Genomic DNA, 21,632 nt, shown 5'->3' with positions numbered 1-21,632 from the left:
TTTTTAATGAAGCATCAGTAGGAGGAAAAGGGGAACGAGAGGTCAAGAAACAGACGCGAAAGTTGCTATTTTTGAAGTCAGCACTTGAGACCAGCAGTTCCAGGTCCTCTCTCAACTCTGCTCCAATTTTCACTACACAGAGCTGATTTCATTACATAAGGTCTGGGGATACAGCAGCTTGCTACCTATGGAAGGGACCTGCCCACTTTTGCATCATTTCCACTCCTCCTCTTCTACTTGCCAGCCCTGACAATCGGTCAACCTCCACATAAGTCAATTTGATGCACTAAACCAGCAAATATTAATTGACACTGTGGTTAAAAATGTGTCAGGATAAATGGGGTGTTATCACCCGGCCGGCCCCCAGCAGCACCAAGAATGGTGGGATGTGAGAAAGCAGTGACTCAACACCTGCCCTTGGACAAACCGCAGTCGGGTTGTCTATCCGGACTGCAGGAACTTTGTTAGCATTGCAGTTGCACAAGGGAGGAAAAGGTTATTTAGTTTTCAGACCTGGTGAAATTTAAATTGGGCATTCTGCCGAGCACAATTTCTACCTTACAGCTGAGAAGGCTTTAGACAAAGCCCTCTGTGCTCTTTTCCCAAGGATGCCTACTACTCTCGCTGGTAGCTTTCCATATGCACAGCCATATAGTTGAAGAGAAGTAGGTACTACACTGAGGCTGGTGCCTCACAAAAAACCTCCAAGTATGCCATTACGTAGAAATATACAGAGACAAGTTTTCTCAAATGCATTTACCCCTCACGCTGAAAAATTGATGGGTTTAATTACACCCTTGCCTCCTCTATATTTAAACATGAAAAAGACTGCTACTTAGTGAATCTGAAGTGCAATCTGCAGCTTTTCAAGCTTATCAGGGCAAACTCTGTTCGGTTTTAGTCCCACTACTTGGTATTCAACAATCTACCTCTCGCTCGTATGAGCGAAATACAACATCATTAACCAGACAATTACTGGTCCTCTAAGTAACACTCACAAAAGAACTTTAACCCCTGGGTCCAGCTTTATCAAACAGGAATGTTTATCAGTAACTTGTTTCTAAAGCAACATTATTCACACTATCTTTTACAAATTTTATATTGCTTTTTAAAGCTTTTAAGCAACACTTCAGGTCAACAGGTCACCTCCAATGCATTCCTTTCACATGAAAGGAGTTTTGCAGTTTTTGTTTTAATTTAATGCTCAGTAAGTGATCAATGTTACTAGATGCAGCCACGGAATAAATGTTATTAATTAAGTGAAATGCTGCTTTTCATCTGAGACTTCCCTGTGATGGCTAGAGAGGCCCCATTTTATTAGCACAAAAAGGGAAAAAAGCAATTAAGGCCTAAAACTTCTCAGGGTCAAATGGCCACTGGCATCAGAATGAAGAATAAGACTGAAATTTGACTCGGTCCCCTCTCACACTACCCAAGGCTAACTATTACTCTGCAAACTCTGTGAATTAAGCGGGGCTTCGCTAAGTGAGCCTCTGCAGGATGTTTCCCTGCAGCAACACCTGCACCGCAAGCATCTGCAGTGATTATTCCCAATTTGAAAGCTCCTTTTATGGACAAAACAGGCAGAATTTCTTGTAGGCTAATCTTTATTTGGTTATGGCAAAACTACAGGACACACAGGTGCTTCCCAGCTTCCTGATCTTTACATCAGCTCTGTCCCAACAACATGTTTAACTGGACTTTGGTTTCCATGAAAAGATTAAAACCTTAAATATGAGGAACAGCTACCCGGGGATTTGGGTGTACTCCACTGACTACATAGGAAGTCCCTGAGCAGCTTTACTCTCAGCAGTGGTAATTAGCAGTTCACAATACTTTTAAAAACTGCTTTTGTCTTTATTTTCTATTGCTTTATACTTCCATTCTTTACAATAATTTCCTAATTGATTTTCAGGTTTTAGTTATTTGTCCACAATAAATTTTAATGCAATGTTTATCACTAAACTATGTGGGTATCTCAGTGCCTAGCTACCTTATCAGTGTGTTTTGGGTTTGTTGGTTTTTTTTTTTTAAATATATAATCAACACCACCTCAAATTATTCAATCAGTCAATACATAACATTAAGAAACATTCATAATATGCTAAAAGGTGGCTGTGATTTTGCAAGGCAAAACAAAGCCGATTTAGAATCGAGAGCTTTGGAATGGAAATGATGGAAGTGCAAGGATGGATCGGCACAAGCTATTTCCACTCCTCTCTCCCATGATGGAATTACATGCCCAGATAGCTGACTTTTGCTTGCAATTGTATTTTCAGAAGCTTCACATAAAAATTAGTATTCGGAATTCTGAAATAATTTAGGCCTGCCAAAACGAAATATACTTCACAGTCTAAATTTAAATAGTATTTACCATGAAAAAAATAATTAAGGACCATCTTTTAATTTCATACACATGAGTTATGTTCTATAAGTTACGATTCTGTTAGGGCTTGTTTTTACAAAATTTATACAGAAAAACATTAACTGCAGTGTTAATGGTTTAATTCATACAGGAATGCTGTCAGATCTGCTTTTAAGTCCTTAGAGCAAATATATGTTTAATACAAGTCCTATTCCTACCTTACTGATTTCCAGCCTTTAAGATCAAGTAATACTGTCACCAAGCTTTGTGAGGATCTCCTTTTATCTAAATGCATAGTATGCGGGGGGGAGGGGAGGGGAAGCAGAAGAGAAACAGTGACTGTTAATTAGTTCTGGTCATTTGAGAGCGATATTTTGACAGGCTTTTCCTCCTCACACAAGAGGCTTATAAAGTCATAAAGTATGGAGGAAGTGACAAGCACATACTGATACACATACAAATCATGAAAACTCTGATTATTTAAAGTCCTTGATGCAAAGCACGTGAGCATCTGACCTAAAAGTGGGTGTCCTAGCCTCAAGCTTGTTAGGAATTTTCAAGTTCAGTTCTCTCATGTTCCTGTTTCTCATAAAATTTAGAAATAAAATTAAATTAAATTAAAAAGTTATTGCACTAGAAAAAGAATGACTGCTTCTGGTCTGGCACGTAAGACCCATTGTGGAAATGTGGAACTGATTTAGGCAGTCTCTAGTGAATATAGATACTTATTAATATGAAATTAAGCATCTCTAATGGGAGAAACTGAAATTTCCTATCAAAAGCTATCTGAAGGCCTAGCAAAAAAAGGAGTTCAAATCTCTCCAGTCAGAGAAGGAAAGCCAGGTCGCCACAGTCTGGGCGTGCATCTTAAACCTGTGTTGCTTTAAATGATGCTGCAAATCCATTCTCTTTGCAGTTTTGCTATAATCTAGTCTTCCTCAAAGGCCTCTGGAGAGATCTGGCAAATTCAGCCATTATTTCAGAACAATCAACATCACAATTTTCAACTCCTGCACTCCCAAAATTGCTCTTCACTAGATGGTTTTATATTAACAGGGTCTATCAGCAAAGGGCCAAGGGGCTACTTCACTACAAAATATAAAAGCATCTCCTAGCAATGGAGAAGGATGCATATGAAAACAGCCATCAAACTTCTGAGAGGCCCACCACATGTGTGTCTTCCCCAGAAATTATGGGAGGGTGTGGGGAGAGATGAAAAAAAAAAAAACCTCAAGAACTGTATCACAGCAAGACAAACAGTTGACAGGCACAATGAGCTATTTGGGGTGATAACTGCTTTTCAAAATAGACGAGTCAGGCTACATTAAAAAGCGAACAAATTTAAAGGCAACCCAAGGATTCCAGCAACTTCAATTTCTTCCTCCAGTTTTTAAATTTTAACCATAAAGATGATAGTCATTATCTTAACACAGACGGTCTAATGCTATTGGTATGTTCAAAAATATTACACAGATTGATGATAACAATCTGCAAATAGGGAAACTACTGACACAGCTATTGCTTCATAGCTCTCAAACCAATCACCAGTTGAATATTGAAGAGAAAAATGAACCGTGATGATCAGGACTGCTCCTATTTGCCAAGGCTGCGAGACTAACTTTTTAAAAACTGCTTTGAAAGGAATTTTGAAAAGACAGTCTACAAGTAGAACTACATTTTTATTCAACTATTTTGTTTAAACTACTCAGAATGACCCTGAGGAGACTACTATTACATGGCTTGCAGTAGGCTCTTGCACCACTTTCTTCAGCAGTTTTTCTGCTCGAGACTCATACATAACTTACAGCGCTTTTTATAAAGAAAAAGAAAGGCTCTGAGTAACTAAGGAGTTAGTATTCAGCACATTAAAGCCTTAACCACACAAATACTGTAAGTCAGTACAACCCAGCATTCCACCAAAAGACACAGTTCCAATCTTCTCCATCAACCTGCTCTATCCTCCCCACCATCCCCAACCCCTCTTGTGTCAGTAGGGTTGGAGAACTGGTCCAGGGAACTGTGGTTTTGTTGTTTGGGTTTTTTTTATTTAATTGGGGTTTTTTGGTTGGTTTATTTAAACACATTTGGCAGGGGAGGCCTTAGTTTTACATTCAGAGCAGCTCCCCTATCTCATTCACCTTATGGTAATGGAAGTGTTTGCAGTTCGTTAAATGAAGAGACAGAAACGAGCAGCTGGAGGATGACATGAGACACCATCTTTCAGCAGCAGTCCCAGGGCAGTGAAAGGGAAGTCATGCCTCAAATTCCCAGGTCAACATATCTTTGAACGGGGTGATCCAGCAGAAGATCTCCAGATCTTCAGATCAGAGGCTCTGACAGGCTCCTTCAGGTAATGCTCTTTAAAGAAAGTGCTGCCATAGGGCAGATGGGAATGCAGTTAGTGGCTAAACAACAGATACTGAAAGTATGAATAAATGGTCTATTTTCCACCGTGGAGAGAGGTTATCAGTAAATTCTCATGCTCTCTGCTGGGGCTGCTGCGGTTTAACATCCACAAATGACAAGGAGATGTGGCAGGGGCAGGGAAGAGAAGGCTGCTAGAAGCATAAAATTATTCATTGTTAGGAAAAATAAACTCACTGCAAAAAGATCTCATGACTTTCAATGACTGGATGATAAGATAGCTCTAACAGTCAATAATGATAAAAGCAAAAATAATGAACAGGGGAAAACGACCTTAACTTTACATTTTAAAAAAGTGCTCTAACGTTACCGTTATTTAAAAAAAAAATAAATACATATTTAGAGTTAGCGTGAGTAATTCTGAAAACACCAATTCAGCACTCAGTCAAAGCTTAAAGAATCGTTAGCAAAATAATAAAACAGAGTTATTATGCCAGTAAAGTAGCCCATGGATTATTAGAGTCACCAAAGGAAATTATCAGACAATAGGACTGAAAGCCAAAACCAACTATTTTTTGCACAGTTGTGGAAGTAGCTGCTACAAAATGTGAATGCTTCAAAAGACAACTGCACAAGTAGGTCCACAAAGCGGTACAGAACACAGTAATCCTTACTATGTATTTTTTGCTGAACATTACCCAAGAAAACAGCATTGTAGGCTCATCCTCCATGTGTTTTTTCCCCTGAGGCAATTGCTACGAGTGTTTTCCAGACAGATGGATCTGTGGTCTGCACTGGCAGTGGTGCTACAAAAACAATCTGTATCTGAAGTAACTACCACGTGTATTGCCCAGCTCTCCAGTGTAACCAGGCTTCAATATGACTAATTCTTGGACAAACCTTACTTCTCAAGATTTTTAGGTGAATGCCAAAGGTCTCAAAGACAAACTGAACTTCCCCCCACCCTGCACAAGAAATCACGTACAATACATAAACTAAAACCCACCCGATGTGAACTATTTGACTGTCAGAAATGATAATATATCAGTCAACAACAAAACATCCTGCCAAAAATCTTGGGGTTGAGAATGTCGTCATCAACCTTAAACTGTGAACACGACAGAGTGTGAAGACCTTTTCAGCAAAGGAAGGAGAGAAAAGATGCTTTAAAGGACCATTACATTAACAGACGTCACACAGTATGAACAACATCACTTCTATAGTTATTTCCATACATGAAAAGATATTATACTCAGGAGCAAAATACCACTCAAGCACTCTATTCTGAAGAATTTTTGGGTCACAAAATGCCTCTCTCAGTAAAAAGAATTTATTTATGTAATTACTATGGTAACAATCAAACAGATTGTCACAATACCACATCACACTTTCTAGCAGTTTCATTTCTAATTGACTTAGACAGTCCCTGTTCCCAGAACAACAATTAAGAGCAGTTCCAGGAATTATGTTTCCAAGTACAAGCAGAGACACGACAATGAAGCGCCTCTGAGATTTTCGGTTAAAGCCAATAATTCAGTTTCAAGTCTCATGTTTTTTCCAGTTTCTCATGAGAGAAATTTAGGTACAACTTACCACCACCAATTCTCTTAATCCAGCTAAAAGTGGTAAGTGTGCCAGGAAGCTTTGTAGACAGCAGTTTTTACAAAAGCAAGACAGTATCTTTCACCAACATAACCAAGGAGCCAACAAATTATGAATTGAACAAAAAAAGGATACAACAGAATCTGCAGAGGATGTGGATGAGCTGCATGTACAGAAAGACCAATTCTCTAGAAAAAATAATACTAGCTAGAGGATGGTACATGTCCTGAAACAATTAAGAGCAGACTGCTGTATGATATTTAAAAGCAAAAAGGCCTACAAATATCTTGCAATATGCTTTGTATAATCAAAAGAGAAAAATAGGACAAAGAAATTGGAGTTCCAAAACCAATACACCACGTTTCATAACAAAAATAGGGCAACACAAGCATGAAAACTGTTTTATGCGAGGGATTTATCAACCACCTGTAAAAACTATTTCAATCTGAAGAAAATTACACGTGACAGAAGAAAGAAAAAACTAAAGTTGTAACAAAACTATCAGTGTAACAACACTTTGGGCATAAACTCATCCCTTAAGAAGAGTTTTGATCTTAGTTTGAGCCAATACTTCTGTGACTACCATTACAGAATATTTCAAGCTCAGTTACCTCAGTTTACACCTGGTATTTGCTCAAGGCAGACAAAACCTGGCTGTCCTCGTATTGTGCTTAGCTTTCAAAGCAGAAGCGTATGCAGAGCTTCTGAGTGCTCAGCTGACAGAATTTAACAAGATGTCTCCAATTAAACATTTCTGCCTTACAAGCAGTTATTTAACAATCAGACAAAATACAGTATAACAGAGCTAGGGAGCAGTGCACTGGAAATCAGATTAACAAGATTTAAAAAGTCTTGGGCTATTGGTTAGCCCTCATTAGTAACTGAATTTTGACAGTATGACACAGAACAGTATAAGAAAATCACTCAAAATACCCCAAACTTTTCAATAAATTGTCTTAACGGATCTGAAACAAAAAACTGGAAGACACCGGTACCTATATTTTTTATGTAACACCCATTTCATACTTACTATTTAGCAATTTTACAAATCTAGTATTTTAACATTTACCAAGTGTTTTCCCTACCATTTTCTCTCAACATTTTGCAGCTAGTTCTGAGGCAGATCTAACAGTGCTTTCTACCAAAAAAAAGTGCTCACCTCGTTACCACCCCTGCTTTTTTCTGGTTATCACTTTACTCCCACCCTCTTCTCTTGAGGGCAGTTTCACTGATCTACAGCATTAGTTGGCTTCCTTAACTACAAACTATGTATTTGTATAACCATACCAGAAACAATTCTAAAACTGGTATGTCAGCATTAGCTTTTCATAGATCTGAGACCGAAAAAATGTAACTAATACTGTCAAACACAAGAGTATCCCTCAGTAAACAATGGAGTCAGAAGCATTTTACAGTAAAACATGTGACTTATCCATGGAGTTACTCTAGGATCCTCAAAAAGACTAAACAAACTGTAATACAATGCAACAGATGTGCTTTAATTTTTTTCTAACACCAAAGGATGTAGCTGAGCTAGCAAAGAAGGGCAAAAACACTAAAAAGGGGCACAAAATCAAAACAATTTATCTAAGATCTAAGTGAGCGTGGTAAACTATAGCTGCAGCTATGGTCACTTGGACCTCACCAACATCTGCAAGAAGCTTCAGCTAACATTTCCCCAAATTAGGCAAGTATTAGTTTTCAGAAAATAACGTAAGGCATGATATTCAGTGCCTTTCCTTATGGCCACACACAAAAATCTTTTTTGAAGACTGATCAGTGAAGGCTAGCTCAGGCTCTGGAAAAACATGCTGGAAGGAATAACATCTCCCCCTTCAATATTTAGAGCAAAACGATGCAGGAAATTACTGATTTAGAGTGCTTTAAAGCACTTTGTTTCCAGTTTACACCATAAAGTCAAGCCTAAATGCTTTTCTATGTAAATACAATGGCCTAACACACACTGTCTGATTACTGGATATCACAGAGGATAATTGCTGGTCACTACTTCATGTAAAATGAGCTACTTTAATTCACCTCACCAGTCTGGGGGATAGTAGAAACAGATGGAAAAGGATGGAAATAATGGCACAGTGTCATTCTGAACTATTTGACTAACAAATAAAAGGTATGTAGAGAGTTGCGGTATAGCCAAGTGACAGTACCATAAAGTTTTTGTGGCCAACTCAACCTTCTCATTTTTAGCTTCCTTCAATCTTGTTAAAAAATGGGCAGAGCTGTTTTTTTCCTAGCTGTCTGAATTACATAAACTGCCAGAGTAAAAGTAAATGAATTTAGAGAAAACATGTTTGTGGACAAAAATGCCTGAGTGCTGAAGTACAAAAGCAAGTTAGATCTTGCTCATGCCCACTGAAATGACACAAATTGGTATTTAAAACTCAGCGCACTTCTATTTGGATGACTTCACGGTGATCTAGGAAAGCAATGCTAATCTTCTTCCAGTTTTAAAATCAACAGTTACAAAAAGACAAAGATCATGGTGGGTTTTTTTACCGAAATACCAGATATCCCACTTCACATTTGAATAGCACCGCTGCAAAAACTCCCTCCCTATGCGAAGGTCTTGTGCTACACATCTATGTAGTAAAGGATCCATACTCAGCATCTAATCTTCCCGTCTGCAGCACCTTTGCCCACCCATCCTGCAACCTGAAGCCAGAAGTGAGTTTGGAGGCTCCTTGCCAGACCCCATGAGGGCAACCAGCTGTCTCAGAAGGGCTTCACAAAAGCTGTGCTGGCAGAGAAGCACACACCCAGCTATGGACTTAAAAGTGGGGTTGCCCAGCTGAGACACAGGCATGTGGGTCTTGCGTCTTCATAAAGACAACGAGGAAGCCAATCCTCGTTTCAAAGCGACAAAATTTAAAAAGTAACATATCCAAAAAGAATGTCAAAATTTAAAGAACACTTTTGATATTTTTTTTTTTGGTGCTCAGATACTCCTGAGTGTAGAGAGTAGATGTGTTTATGAAAATCAAGACATTTGCGTGGCCTCTGCTGTCTCCTTCCTCTGTGCAACACTTGCTCCTTGACCACTTACCTTTCAGTTGTATTTCTACTGACATATAATTAAAAACTGCAACATGTACAGAAAAGAATGTACGTGACTTTCCTTGAAGTAATAAATCAGTTACATTATGCAATACATGAAGAGCACCTATCAACAAAGCAGTAAAACTACTTAACTGACAAGGTACACTAAATTACCAAATTATCAAAACCCATGTTTCCCTTGATCTCATTAAATTACAAATATCCTGCTGCTTCCAGAAGAAAAATGTAAAATCCTTAAGTAACAAAGTGCTTTTCTATTCAAACTCTCTAAATGTTTATTGTGAGAAAATATCGGTCGTTTGTAAACAGAGCAAAACCAAAGTTTCGGTGTTTCTGATGAAACCACTGTTTTACATCTTATTTTGAGAAAATTGAAGTCTTTTGCTCCTAGCTTTACTTCCTGAAATTTATGGAAAATGAAACTAGCTTCTCAAGATTTTTTTTTTTTTAATTCAGTTGGCCTTTTGGAAGAAATTTCACTGAAACATATTCCCACAGAATCCTTACATTTTGCCAATATGCTTTCCAACAAAAAGCATTTCAAAGTCTTTCTGCAAGTCCTACAATCAAGTCGTGGTATCTCTTTTAGCAATTTCAAAATAGAAGCTCACTGATCAGTGTTTTAAAAGGCATCATACTAATTTTAAAACTCGATCGTGTCATGAACTAACATTGTGCATGATTTAACTCAAATATTTGAACACTGTTTTACTGAAGTTGCATGCAACCATGTCGAACTTAGTACTGTTTACCTTCTACGACTCGAGCAAATGTGAGAAGGTTGGGATGACTCTGGAAGCTTTCCTCTCCCTCCAAGGAATTTTAAACTGCTAGCCTTATGGAAGCCCCCCAAAATGTTTCCCTTCAGCTCTCCAGAGAATGTAAAGGTCGCACATTACATAGAGAACAATGCAATTTGAAGTCTGTTGAATTTTACAGCTTCTCCTATTCGTTGCACTAGAAAAACAAACCTGAACTCCAGCTCAGCCGTTTCTCCTAAAACTACCTTTCACATACTTTCTGTTTTGATTGTTTCCTGCCATCAGCACACGGTGCAATAATGAAGCTTAGCACGCTCGGACTGTATAGAGGTGGAGTACAAGTCACCTCTCGCAGGCATGAAGACTCCAGCTACACCTATGGCCTTGAGCACAGCTATAGCGAAAGCAACAAAAAGTGCATTTTGATTGGCAGGGCTGCGCAGGAAGAACAGTGCAGATGCACAGCACGGTCAGAGGGATTAAATAAACTGTTTCCAATCCCAGTGCTACAGAACCCCCAACACCTTTCTCCCTCCCACCAGAAACTGAAAATCATTTTTAAGAAAGGCTGAGGGATAGAAACAAAGGCTTCACTTTAAAAAATAAAAAGAAAAAAATTAAAAAATTATCAACTCTACTATAAAGGTGAGCTCTAAAAGGATTTTTTTAAAAGAAGTAAAATTTCCATGAAATTAAAGTCATAGCTACTACAGGTTTCTGTTGTACTTTAATAAGGAAAAAATGCCTGCTTCAGAAAATCTAGAGAATTGAAAGAAGACTTAAAAAAACAACTTGACCTTGACATTTCAACACATTGCTTCTGGGAAGGAAACACACTATTTTCACACCAATTCACTTTGGTACATACATTTAAGTTGTTCTGTGCATCTACACATTCCTTTTTTTTTTTTTTTGCTATCTCAGAGGAAGCTAGACAAAGAATGAATGGAAATAGCTGTCAAATTTAAAGGAGTTACTTTGTTTTGGATGTGATACTACTCTGCCACTTCTGCTTTTGGTTAGTGTGGTATCTGTTAGGAGCAGCTCCACTGACTTCACCACAAATATACCTATATAAAACCTGCATAGAAACCAAAGCAAATACGATAAGTATTACTGTCCAACGTGCCCACAAGCACAGCAAAACAGCAGACAGAAGCCTTACATATAAACGTCCTTGTTTAAGAAAAGCTTGTACAAGGCACCTCAACCAAGATGCATCAATCCATCCGTAGGAGTTCTGCTAAGTAGACTTCTCTATTTTTTTGAACTTAACTCATCATTTGTCATTCACAGGGTATTTTCTACAGGTATTCTGAAGCACATGCATCAATGATTAAGCCACAGCAAAAACAAGACAAGTTTTACCAGGCACTTCCACTCAAATAAACGGCTGCAAAATAAGGCATTTCTGAAGTTAGACCCATGAACGACAATCTCAAAGAACCTGAATTTATTTCTCTACTACCCAACTCTCTATTCTTTCAGTTTTAACTGCAGGCGATGTGAGGTACCTGTGGCATATTTGTCTGTGATTTTCTAACTCTCTAGATTGGTTGACATGAATCTTTAGACTGTAACATGACAAGGAAAATGGAAACCAATACCAATACTGAAGACAGCTGGCCCAAAGCATCCGTCACCTTGAAGCCAGTAAGAAAACTTACAGCATCTTCAATAGAGTCCAGATCAGATATTTGCCTTACAAAGCCATCATCCTGCATCACCCCTATTCATCTCAAAGGGAAGCATGATATGCACAGTATGTCTGTACTACTGCTCATTTTTATCCTGCTTTGTGGAAAAATTGATCAGGGTTACATAGCACTTTTTTATTATGTTATAAATATCACTATTTCAAACCATTTACATGAAAATAAATTATAGGGTGGTAGACCAGAAGCACAGGTCTCACTTTAGTTTTGCAGAGGCTTTTAAACTTCACATGGTTTTACCAACACTAAGTTAACATCATTTGCCAAGAGTCAAAACAATAAAGATTTGAAAGCCTCTAAGTTGAACACTGCCACAACACTTACAACACGGTTTCACAATTGGCTTAAATCAGTTTAAGTGCCTAAGTTACACATCTGCATTTTCTGCTCTGTCCCTTGCTTTAGCATTAGCACAGCTGTGACTGTGGAAATTATGTTTTTGTTAGGATTATTTTTAAACCAAATAGTTCCCCTCGTTCAGCTGAGCGCATACGTACACACACATAGCACAAGGGAATAAGCAGAGGGAGAGGCCTGAAGGGACGGCGGTAGAATTACTTTGACCACCAGCCCGCATTTAAACTGTTTAGGTCAACCATAAAAACCATATCAGAACCCAATGAATTCAAGAAGTACAGAGGGAGTTAAGGTAATATTTGTAAGCAGAAGTAGAACCTTTGTAGTCTTTTCTAATAATGGGTACCTAATCTGCTCACTCCTATCCCCTGCCCCCATTTCAAACAACATTTTCTTTTTTTCTTTCAAAGAAAGAAAACTGATAACTACTGAAATTTAGAGCTAATGACTTTCAGTACTACTGCTTCTACCTGATTTGAAGGACTGGCAGAGCCAAAAGTTAACTTTTTCCATCTATACTACTGAACCACTAAACCACCATAGGTGGGAGCTGAGAAAGTTTGACAAAACCGAGAAACATAAGGGATGTGCAGGACAGCGTATGCTGCATGCTACTACCTGGATCTCACGCTAACACCTCCACTGGAAATACCTGGAGAGGCCAAACCCTTTTGCACAGACAGGTCACTGGGAACTGCAGGGGAAAGCTTCTCTTCTCAATTTACTGCCTTTTGCTGAGGCTGAACACCTTGTTTCAGAGGACTCGCTCTCTTACAGCAAAGGATGAGAAATCCCTCATAACAAAAGCACTTGCTCAGAGCGTGAGATGTGGGTTCCAGCCTCCCCTCTCCTGCCAGGGTCAAACCAACATCTCCCAGACAAACGTCTTGCCTCTTCCAGGAAGATTATTAATGTAGATTGAAGTGAAAATGGTACATTTGTGACAAATGTTCTTTCCACAAACCTTTGGACCCCTGTAGGAGCTTAGCAGACAGAAAAATGGCTTGTCCTTTTCTAACATACGCTACATCTTCTGCATTCGACAGCCTCATTCCATTCCTTCTGAGATTTCAGCAGAAAAATTTAAAATATCATGTGAGAAGCATGTCCTTTGTCCCTCCTCCAAAGTTCTGACATTTCCTTTCTTACCTTCTAGGTATTAGCTGATTGTCACACTGAAAATACAACCGCTAAATGTGGTGAACAATGTCATTAAAAAGTTCAGAAAACTCCAGGATGTGGGCTGGAAGGAAAGAGCAGTTTTGTGTGTGTGGGAAGTCAGCTGAAGTACTTGTAATAGCTGCTTACCAGTACTAATGATATGCTAAACAGTCATTTAAGTGATCTTACCAAGCAGAATTTCAAGACATTATTTGCTCACTTACACATTTAGAAAGTAATAGTTCTTCACATTAATCAAGTCCAAGTTTTGCTTTTTGGCAGCAGTTCTCCCCGACAAGCATTTTCATGTCAGTGTTTATCTATACTAATTAGCTCACCAGCTTGAACAACTCCTATGAAACGTTTTTCCCCTAACTTCTTACATTTGAAGGAAATCAAATTAATACCGTAGATATTTTATAAACTGTATGAATTCACATAAATCTTATTGAATGACTATGGTAAATTCTTTCAATAGCTTCATAATGTTATCCTTTATAAAAAAGAGAATAGGAATGTGACTGCAGGCTTTGCGCTGTCTCTGACAAGGTTAAAATCCTCTTGTACAAAGTCAGACACCTCCATTTGGCCAAAACTGCAAGAGGCTGCAAGCACTTGATGCGGTGGTGGCAAGTAATTTGGCATGAAAATGAAATACATCCTCAAGAACTATGTGGACAAACACCAGTAATCCTGATGTGGAATCAGCCTACCTCAATCCTGACCAGAGAATACATGTTGGGCAAAAACTTAAACTAAAGATCTGAAAAATAGAAAGTAACTGTCTTAGAACTAAACAAAAATGTCTTTCTACAAGTTCTGTTCCCCGACCCATTTCATCCTGTATGTTTGGAATAGTTTTCAAAATAATTCATGAAGTTTCTTTCATTTCCTTCCTATCATTCCTAGTGTTTGCTTACTATAACAGTTGATTTTTTTTTTCATAAAAGTCATGTTTTGCACTTGCAAAACATTTTGAATAAGAATTTTTAGTCATGGAACATTTGGCAAATTTCTGCCAAATCCAATTAAACTTTGAATTTCTAATCCTATGATCTAGAAAGTATAATCTTGAGTACAGCCAGGATTTGCCACAGTGTTAGGGAAAGCCATTTAACTTATTTCCTGCATAAAAAGTGGAGAGAAATTTCAAACACTGACATTATGTCAATCAAGTTTGCAGAGTGATTGAATAAATGCATGTTTTTAAAAGGTCAAAAAAAATGCAAATGAGAGTTCAGGAACTCTCAGCTATTTTGTTTTAAGTAAAGCATCCCTCTTCCTGCCTGACATTTCAGAAATTCATCCTATTCCTATCCATTCAAAATGATGTGGTTAAGACTGTTTACTAATCTTTTTTCCATTTTCTTTCCCTCTGAACAATGTCAATGTTCATTTTTTAAGCTTTTCATCTTTATGATCCTTTAACTTTGCTTTTAACCCATCCCTTTTAAGCCACTCAATCTATCGATTAAAGCTGGAAAAGATTTTGTGCTATCTAACCTCCCACTAGCCCACTGTAAGATCAGCTACACTTCTGTATGTCATAATCACACTTCTAATGCATAATGCCATGCTGCCTCTTCTCCAGGGAATACGCTGCAATATACATAGTTTTCCTGAATTAATCTATAAGGTACAACTCCAACCATTACCTTAGGATGTATCTGGATACATGTTATAAGCTGCCAAGTCTCTATGTCACTGTCCCTAACAGACATCTGTACAATGTCTACTATGTATACTGTAGGGCCTTTGAGAAATACTGTACTACACAGCAGCAGAAACATTTTTGATCATCTTTCAAGAATTTCATAGAATCACAGAATGGTTTGGGTTGGAAGGGACCTCAAAGATCATCTAGTTCTAACCCCCCTGCCATGGGCAGGGACACCCTCCACTGGACCAGGTTGGCCAAAGCCTCATCCAACCTGGCCTTGAACACTTCCAGGGATGGGGCATCTACAACCTCTCTGGGCAACCTGTGCCAGTGCCTCACCACCCTCACACTGAAAAATTTCTTCCTAATATCTCATCTAAATCTACCCTCTCTCAGTTTAAAGCCATTACCTCTTGTCCTATCATTCCATGCCTTTATTAACAGTCCCTCTCCAGTTTTCCTGTAGGTCCCTTTAGGTACCGAAGCCTTCTCTTCTCCAGGCTGAACAACCCCAACTCTCTCAGCCTGTCCTCATAGGAGAGGTGCTCCAGCCCTCCCATCATCTTCATGGCCCTCCTCTGGACTCGCTCCAACAGCTCCATGTCCTTCTTGTACTGGGGATCCCAGAGCTGGATGCAGTACTCCAGGTGGGGTCTCACAAGAGTGGACTAGAGGGGGAGAATCATCTCCCTTGACCTGCTGGTCACGCTGCTTTTGATGCAGCACAGGATACAGCTGGCTTTTTGGGCTGCAAGTGTGCATTGCTACCTTGCCAAGTGGGCTCATTAAACTACTCCAAAGATGCAATGGAAATGGTGATTTTGTTCTTCATGAAAAGTAATTTCTCCCTTAAAGTGAGGCTATATAAAGGGGCAGAGGCTGAAAGCAGCAGTGCCTAACATGCACACAGGCACATTGTTTGTAACTACAGAAAATGAAGAATTTAAAATTGAGGCTGCAGGGAGGGATTATTAAGTGTGGCATTTCTTACCTGCTACTGCTGCATATATCAGAGGGAGGTTGGGGGCCACCATTTTAAATGTATCAGATAACAAATGGACATGTTGATAATCTCTTATCGAATTACTGCTTGCTCCTCTGGATATCTTTATAATCGCATTCTCAGAAAAATTTACTGTGCACATAAAAACATTTGAGAACGTACGCAAAAACTGCTGCTGGGACTTTCCATGACTTACACCAAAAATGCAACTCAAGAACCTTCATGCAACCATTTATCAGTCATCTGTTAATGGCCTAAAACACTGCTGTAAGTGCTCATATGTATCTACAATGCAAACAACCAATCTGCATATTCCATGACATCATTTACATAATTCCAGGAAAGCCTTACATGTTCATTAGCATTAGCCAGACCTTTGAGATAAAGCTTCTTTTACTGTTAGACACTGCACATTTCTATTAGTGCTATCGCAAAAGTTACTTTCAAACTTGCAGTATTGTGCTTTAAAAAAATAATCCCATATTTTTAATCTCTGTGTCAACTATTGTGGTAAACTAACCAAATAATGCCAAGAACAAGCTCTAAAATGTAAGCAGAGGATACATACAGTATTTTCTGAAATGAAATACTCTAACAATATCTTCAGAACTTGTATGACAAACTCCAGGACACAGTTCTGCACTTTTCTCCATCACTGTGCATGTGAAGCTTTTCCCAAAACAACTTTTACACAAAATCAAAACGAAACAAGAAAAAGAATGTCAAATTCATAGTATTTTTAAAGATTCTCCCATTCGTTCTCTTAAGAAGTTTCTGCATAAATTAGAGTATTTAGAAAGCCTCAAGTAGACTTGGAAGTATTCTGAAGGATTATATTATGCTAAGGGATGCTGTGACTGCACACAGTCCCAACAGCAGCACTTTAGATCCAAAATTCTGCTTCAAAAGAGAGGGTTCCAGCTGGGAAAGCAACAGAATCTACTACTTTGCCTCTTAGTTGCTTAAAAATTATTAATCAACATGTTGGTTTTCCTTTCTGCCTATATCAGCTTTTACATACTATTGCTCAAGTAAAAACACGTTCTCTCTAGTTCACTTCTCTTTGTAATACTAGATACGTAAAGGACAAGATAGGAAACGGCAAGGAAGAGACTTCCTATAACTAACTGAAGTGGTTCAAAGAAACTGCTTACACACGGACGTACAGCAAATACTGTGAAGAAGTGTTTCAGAACTAGAATTTTACTACAAGTGGCATTTCTTAAATTATGATTGTCATATTCATTGCACAATTTTTTAAGAACAAAGAACCAAAGCAATCCGTTCTGTAAAAGTTATTTAGATAGACTGCAACAACAAAATACCTTTGCAACAACAAAATACCTTTGCTATACATGTATTTGGCTTTAAAAAGCCCTCCTCTCCATGAATCCAAGAGTAGGGGAAAAAAGACTCTAGCAGCCTGAATTTATACAAAAGGAGAGAAATCGTTTTCTCTTTCTGCAAGCAGGAGAGGAGCAGTTGCGTTTCCTATAAAGGAAATGGAAACAATTCTAAAGAGAAAAGAGAAGCATTTCAAATGCACAGGAATGAAGAACTGTTGTTTTATTCTGAGCTTCCTTTTCCCTTTTTAAGCAATTACAAACACAGAGAAATTATTTTAACTTAGAGAACCTAACAGACTCACAGCCCAAATACTTTAGCTTCTCTTGCCTTTTTTTTTTTAATATTTGAAGGGTTTTTAGCAGCTATGTATTAGAACAGAACTAGTAAAACAAAAACTAATCAGGAAAACTGGTTCTAGAAGGTCAGTCAAACTTTTAGCAGAAAATATTTACAGTTTTCACTTTTACTTGTAATTTGTATGTGTAGCTTCATTTGCATTAAGCTAACAAGTTTCCTGATATGAAGGAGTCTTTAACTGGCTAGGCAGGATTAGTCTGGCTAGATAAAAATAGTCCGTTCACCATAAGTCTTATAATGCTCATTTAAAGACTTGCCTACTAGGCTGCAAAATTTTTAAGGGGAAAAAAGGGCATTTTCAGTGTACTAACTACTTCACACTATCTCCGCAGGTGGACACCACAATTGCACTTTAAGGTGGCAGTAAGCATTTCACAGAAGCAGGCTTACAGTGACTGAGGAGTGTCTGAGCAGGCAGCTCCTGAAAGGCAGCTGAGAAGGTTGAAGTTCCCAGCCCTGCTTTCTCTGTACCTACTTCCCCATAGACTTATGGAGTTCAATCAAGTGAAGTCTTTTAATGGATCCTTTTGCTTGGCAGGAATCTAATTTAAAATTAAAAAATTTTAATCTTCCTACATTTTTATCACATTCAGTAGTAAATTCGCTGTAATTACCCCAATATCATATTTAATAAAGGGTTCTCCATCCAAGGACTTCAAACTGTCTTTAACAATTAAGATGGCCTTGCAGCCCAGTGAGGAAGTGAAGGAGCTCTTTCATGGAGGGAAACTAAAGCACAAAGCCATAGAAAACTTTGCCAGTGCTGGAACAGAAAATCTGTGGCACAGCCAGAACCAGACTTCCTGGCTCCCAGCCCTATGCCTCAACTGTAATAAATTCCTTCCTGTACATCACACACTCAAATAGAAACTCTAGTAAATACATTAAAATGCTTCAGAGGTCATCACTAACCCATGAAAATGACTGGATAAATAATAAATAACACTTAGGGCAAAGAAAATACTATCCTGCCAAGGTCTGTCTTCACTGCAACAGATAGAACAAGTCCTTTGGCATAAGCATGCTTAACTAAAGTGAGAACAAATGCCTTTACCATGATACAGTCCTGCCTCTACAAGTAGTAACATTGGTTTAGTTATAGAACAATAGAGTTGCATATGGTGCCGTGTGCATCTCTGACAACCTTCATTTAACAGTGCATACTCTGGCTTTGGAAGTACCATAAGAATTTATTACATTATTAATGTTGAAGTTGGTTTTTTCCCTCTAAAGTAAGAGCTTTTAGTAGTAGCATCAGTGCCAGTCTAAATGTGGTACACAAGACAAGTTCAAAATTCATTTCACCTTTGACTACAACTCCTGTTTGATTCCCGCACCAAAGACGACTAACATAACACCAGAGGAACACATAACACTGGGCAAAAGAACTCTGAAGGCTTGGAAAGCCTTCCAATATTTGTTTTATTTCAGTGAAATATTTCTTTAACTCTCAACTTGAATTTAACTGAATTTAAGGGATCCTGCCCCGTGTCCTAAATGAGAGCAAGTCTCCAACTCTATGATATACAGGGGTAAGAGGAAGCAGCAGTTGTTGGTGGCAGTGTCCTACAGCTGCTCTACTAGCACGCTGCTAGGGTTTTAAGGACTTCTCCTCCTGACCCCCTGTTCAACGCTGGAATAGGTTTGCCACACAAGTCCAAGATCACTCAAAGGCATAAAGAGTCCTAGATATCTAAACTCAGCTATCTAAACTCACAGAAGTCAAGCTAAGTGGTAACCAGCTGAAGGAGTGTACAAGATCTGTTTACTGCCAAAGGGAGAGATTTCAATCATCTCATCAGCTCTTAGCTTTGAGGAGCCCACGCTACTCTGCCTTCGATGCCTCTTCAAGAGCCACAGGAAGCCTACTGATGGAAATGCAAGTCTTTGCTCATCTAGTGCTAGCAACAAATGACAGGTCCTAACTCACTCCCATCTCTGATGCAGAAAGACAGACAGACTTACATATGCATCTCCCAGCAGTGGCAGCATTGTTTCCTTTGGAGAAAAAAAAAGCCCCCACCATACAGGGCCCTCCCTGCAGCTGCTTCCTCCTGCCTACCCCTCCTCCCCATCCCAAAGGAAAATTTGCCCACGCTGAAGGAACATAAGCAATGTCATTACCACGCCAACTCTTCCTCCATAACAACTGATAATCCTTTTTTTAATTTTTGAAGTGTCGGGGCTTACGGAAGGCTCTTCCAAATCTACCAGCACACAGCCGAACATCTTGAAACGTGATCCAACGAAAGAAAAGAGCACAATGAAGTTTCCTCCCCACTTGTGCTGGAGCCCGGCCAGGAGGGAGGCTGCTCTCGATTCCCATGAGTTGCGGTGCACTAACGCAGGTTCTTCTGCTTGGAGAAGCTCACACAAATTGTCACGCTGCTTGATAACAATCAATTTAAGAAAAGGGGTATGCAATTCACTTTTGCCATTCGCACTTTTACACTGAGTCAGACTCCCTGATCATTGAAACATGGTATGAAGTAAAAAACTATCAACTTGGGGTTTTCAAATTTTTGCCTGCAGGTGGAGAAATCCTGCACCTGAATGCTATTTATGGAAGTATATAAATATCACTTTGTTCTTCAATTGGTGTAAGGTGCACATACTGTTCTGCACAAAAAAGGTGCAAGGGCAGGAGAAAGTCCCAAAACCAGCAGAAGCATGTACCCAAGCCCCTAAAATACAGCTCTGAGTAGCGCCCGTGGATGAACTGAAGGCTGAGGATGCACCTTCATGATTGCTCTGAAACACATTTACCGTGGTAAAACGGACGGTGCCTCTGGTCAGACATGCCCGCTCTTTGTCTGTGCACTCACACCTTCACAGTGGTGTGGAAAATTAAGTACTGATGAATACGAGAGACCTACTCATTTCCATTCATTTCCTCTCTAAACATGAAATATTGCTTGAGGTTTTGACATGTGACATCTAATTTCTGTACTTGAGGGATTTTCATTCCAGTAACTGAACTTGCCCCACACAGTTTTTCCTGTGCAAACAAAGCCAGAGCAGGAAAGCAGCTCAGAGCTCCCAAGGTCTGATGCAGAAACTCACGGACTCTTGCAGGAAAACTACCCTTTCACCATGCAAGGCTGCCGGGAACAAAAACAAAATTTAAGCACTGTGACAACTCCTTTTATGAGGAAAGCCAGTTAAGGCAACTTTATGCTAAGGTACAAGTTAAGTTAGACACACAAGAGACTCTGCCAAGCTCACATTTTCATTTCTTGCTGACTTAGAAGTGGAAAAAATGTTAGGCTTCACGGTTAAGTATGAATCTCAAAAATAGTCAAAAAGGTTTCTTGTGGTTATAGCCTATTGAAGTGAAACTGCTTGATTTTACCTCAAAATCAAGGTGAAAGAGTTTCACAGAAGAAACTTATCAAGAAAAAACGAAATAAAAGAAGCAAGACCCATTTTTGCATGTTTCTGAATCTTGTCTGATATACCTTACATTAAGAAACTATGCCAAAAGTCTGTGAAGTGCTATTATTTATTCTCCTTTACAGCAGACTAGAAAGTTTATGCCCAGGGCCTTGCTTAGGTACAACTGATTAAAATCTAGTTCAAAAGAACCATGCCACCCAGCCAGATATGAAGAGATAGTTATTCTCAGAAATAGACTGCTGTTGATGCCAGAAATGAGTTTATCCAAGCTGCTGTTAAATAAATGAGTCTGTCTAAACTGAGATTTATCTCATATGTGCCCCTAAAGGCAATAAGAGCTGTCTTTTTTATATTTACTTAATTTAATTAGTTACAACATGTTTTCATTTCATTAATCAGTGACTAATGGGAATATTGTGTGCATGTGTGATAACTGGCCCCCATTAAATTATCAGAAACAAATGCATAG

At 38.8% G+C, this 21,632-nt stretch overlaps 1 protein-coding gene across 1 annotated transcript in view; it reads right to left on the bottom strand.

Annotated features, from left to right (window-relative positions):
* The window catches only part of RB1 (RB transcriptional corepressor 1), an 81,708-nt gene that overhangs the window by 10,728 nt on the left and 49,348 nt on the right, over positions 1 to 21,632 (bottom strand). The gene's annotated exons all lie outside the window — the stretch shown is intronic.

The sequence above is a fragment of the Grus americana genome, chromosome 1 (genome assembly GCF_028858705.1).
Source record: "Grus americana isolate bGruAme1 chromosome 1, bGruAme1.mat, whole genome shotgun sequence".
In the NCBI taxonomy this organism is placed as follows: domain Eukaryota; kingdom Metazoa; phylum Chordata; class Aves; order Gruiformes; family Gruidae; genus Grus; species Grus americana.
Note: the sequence above shows the minus strand (reverse complement) of the source record. Positions and strands in the feature narration are given on the sequence as shown.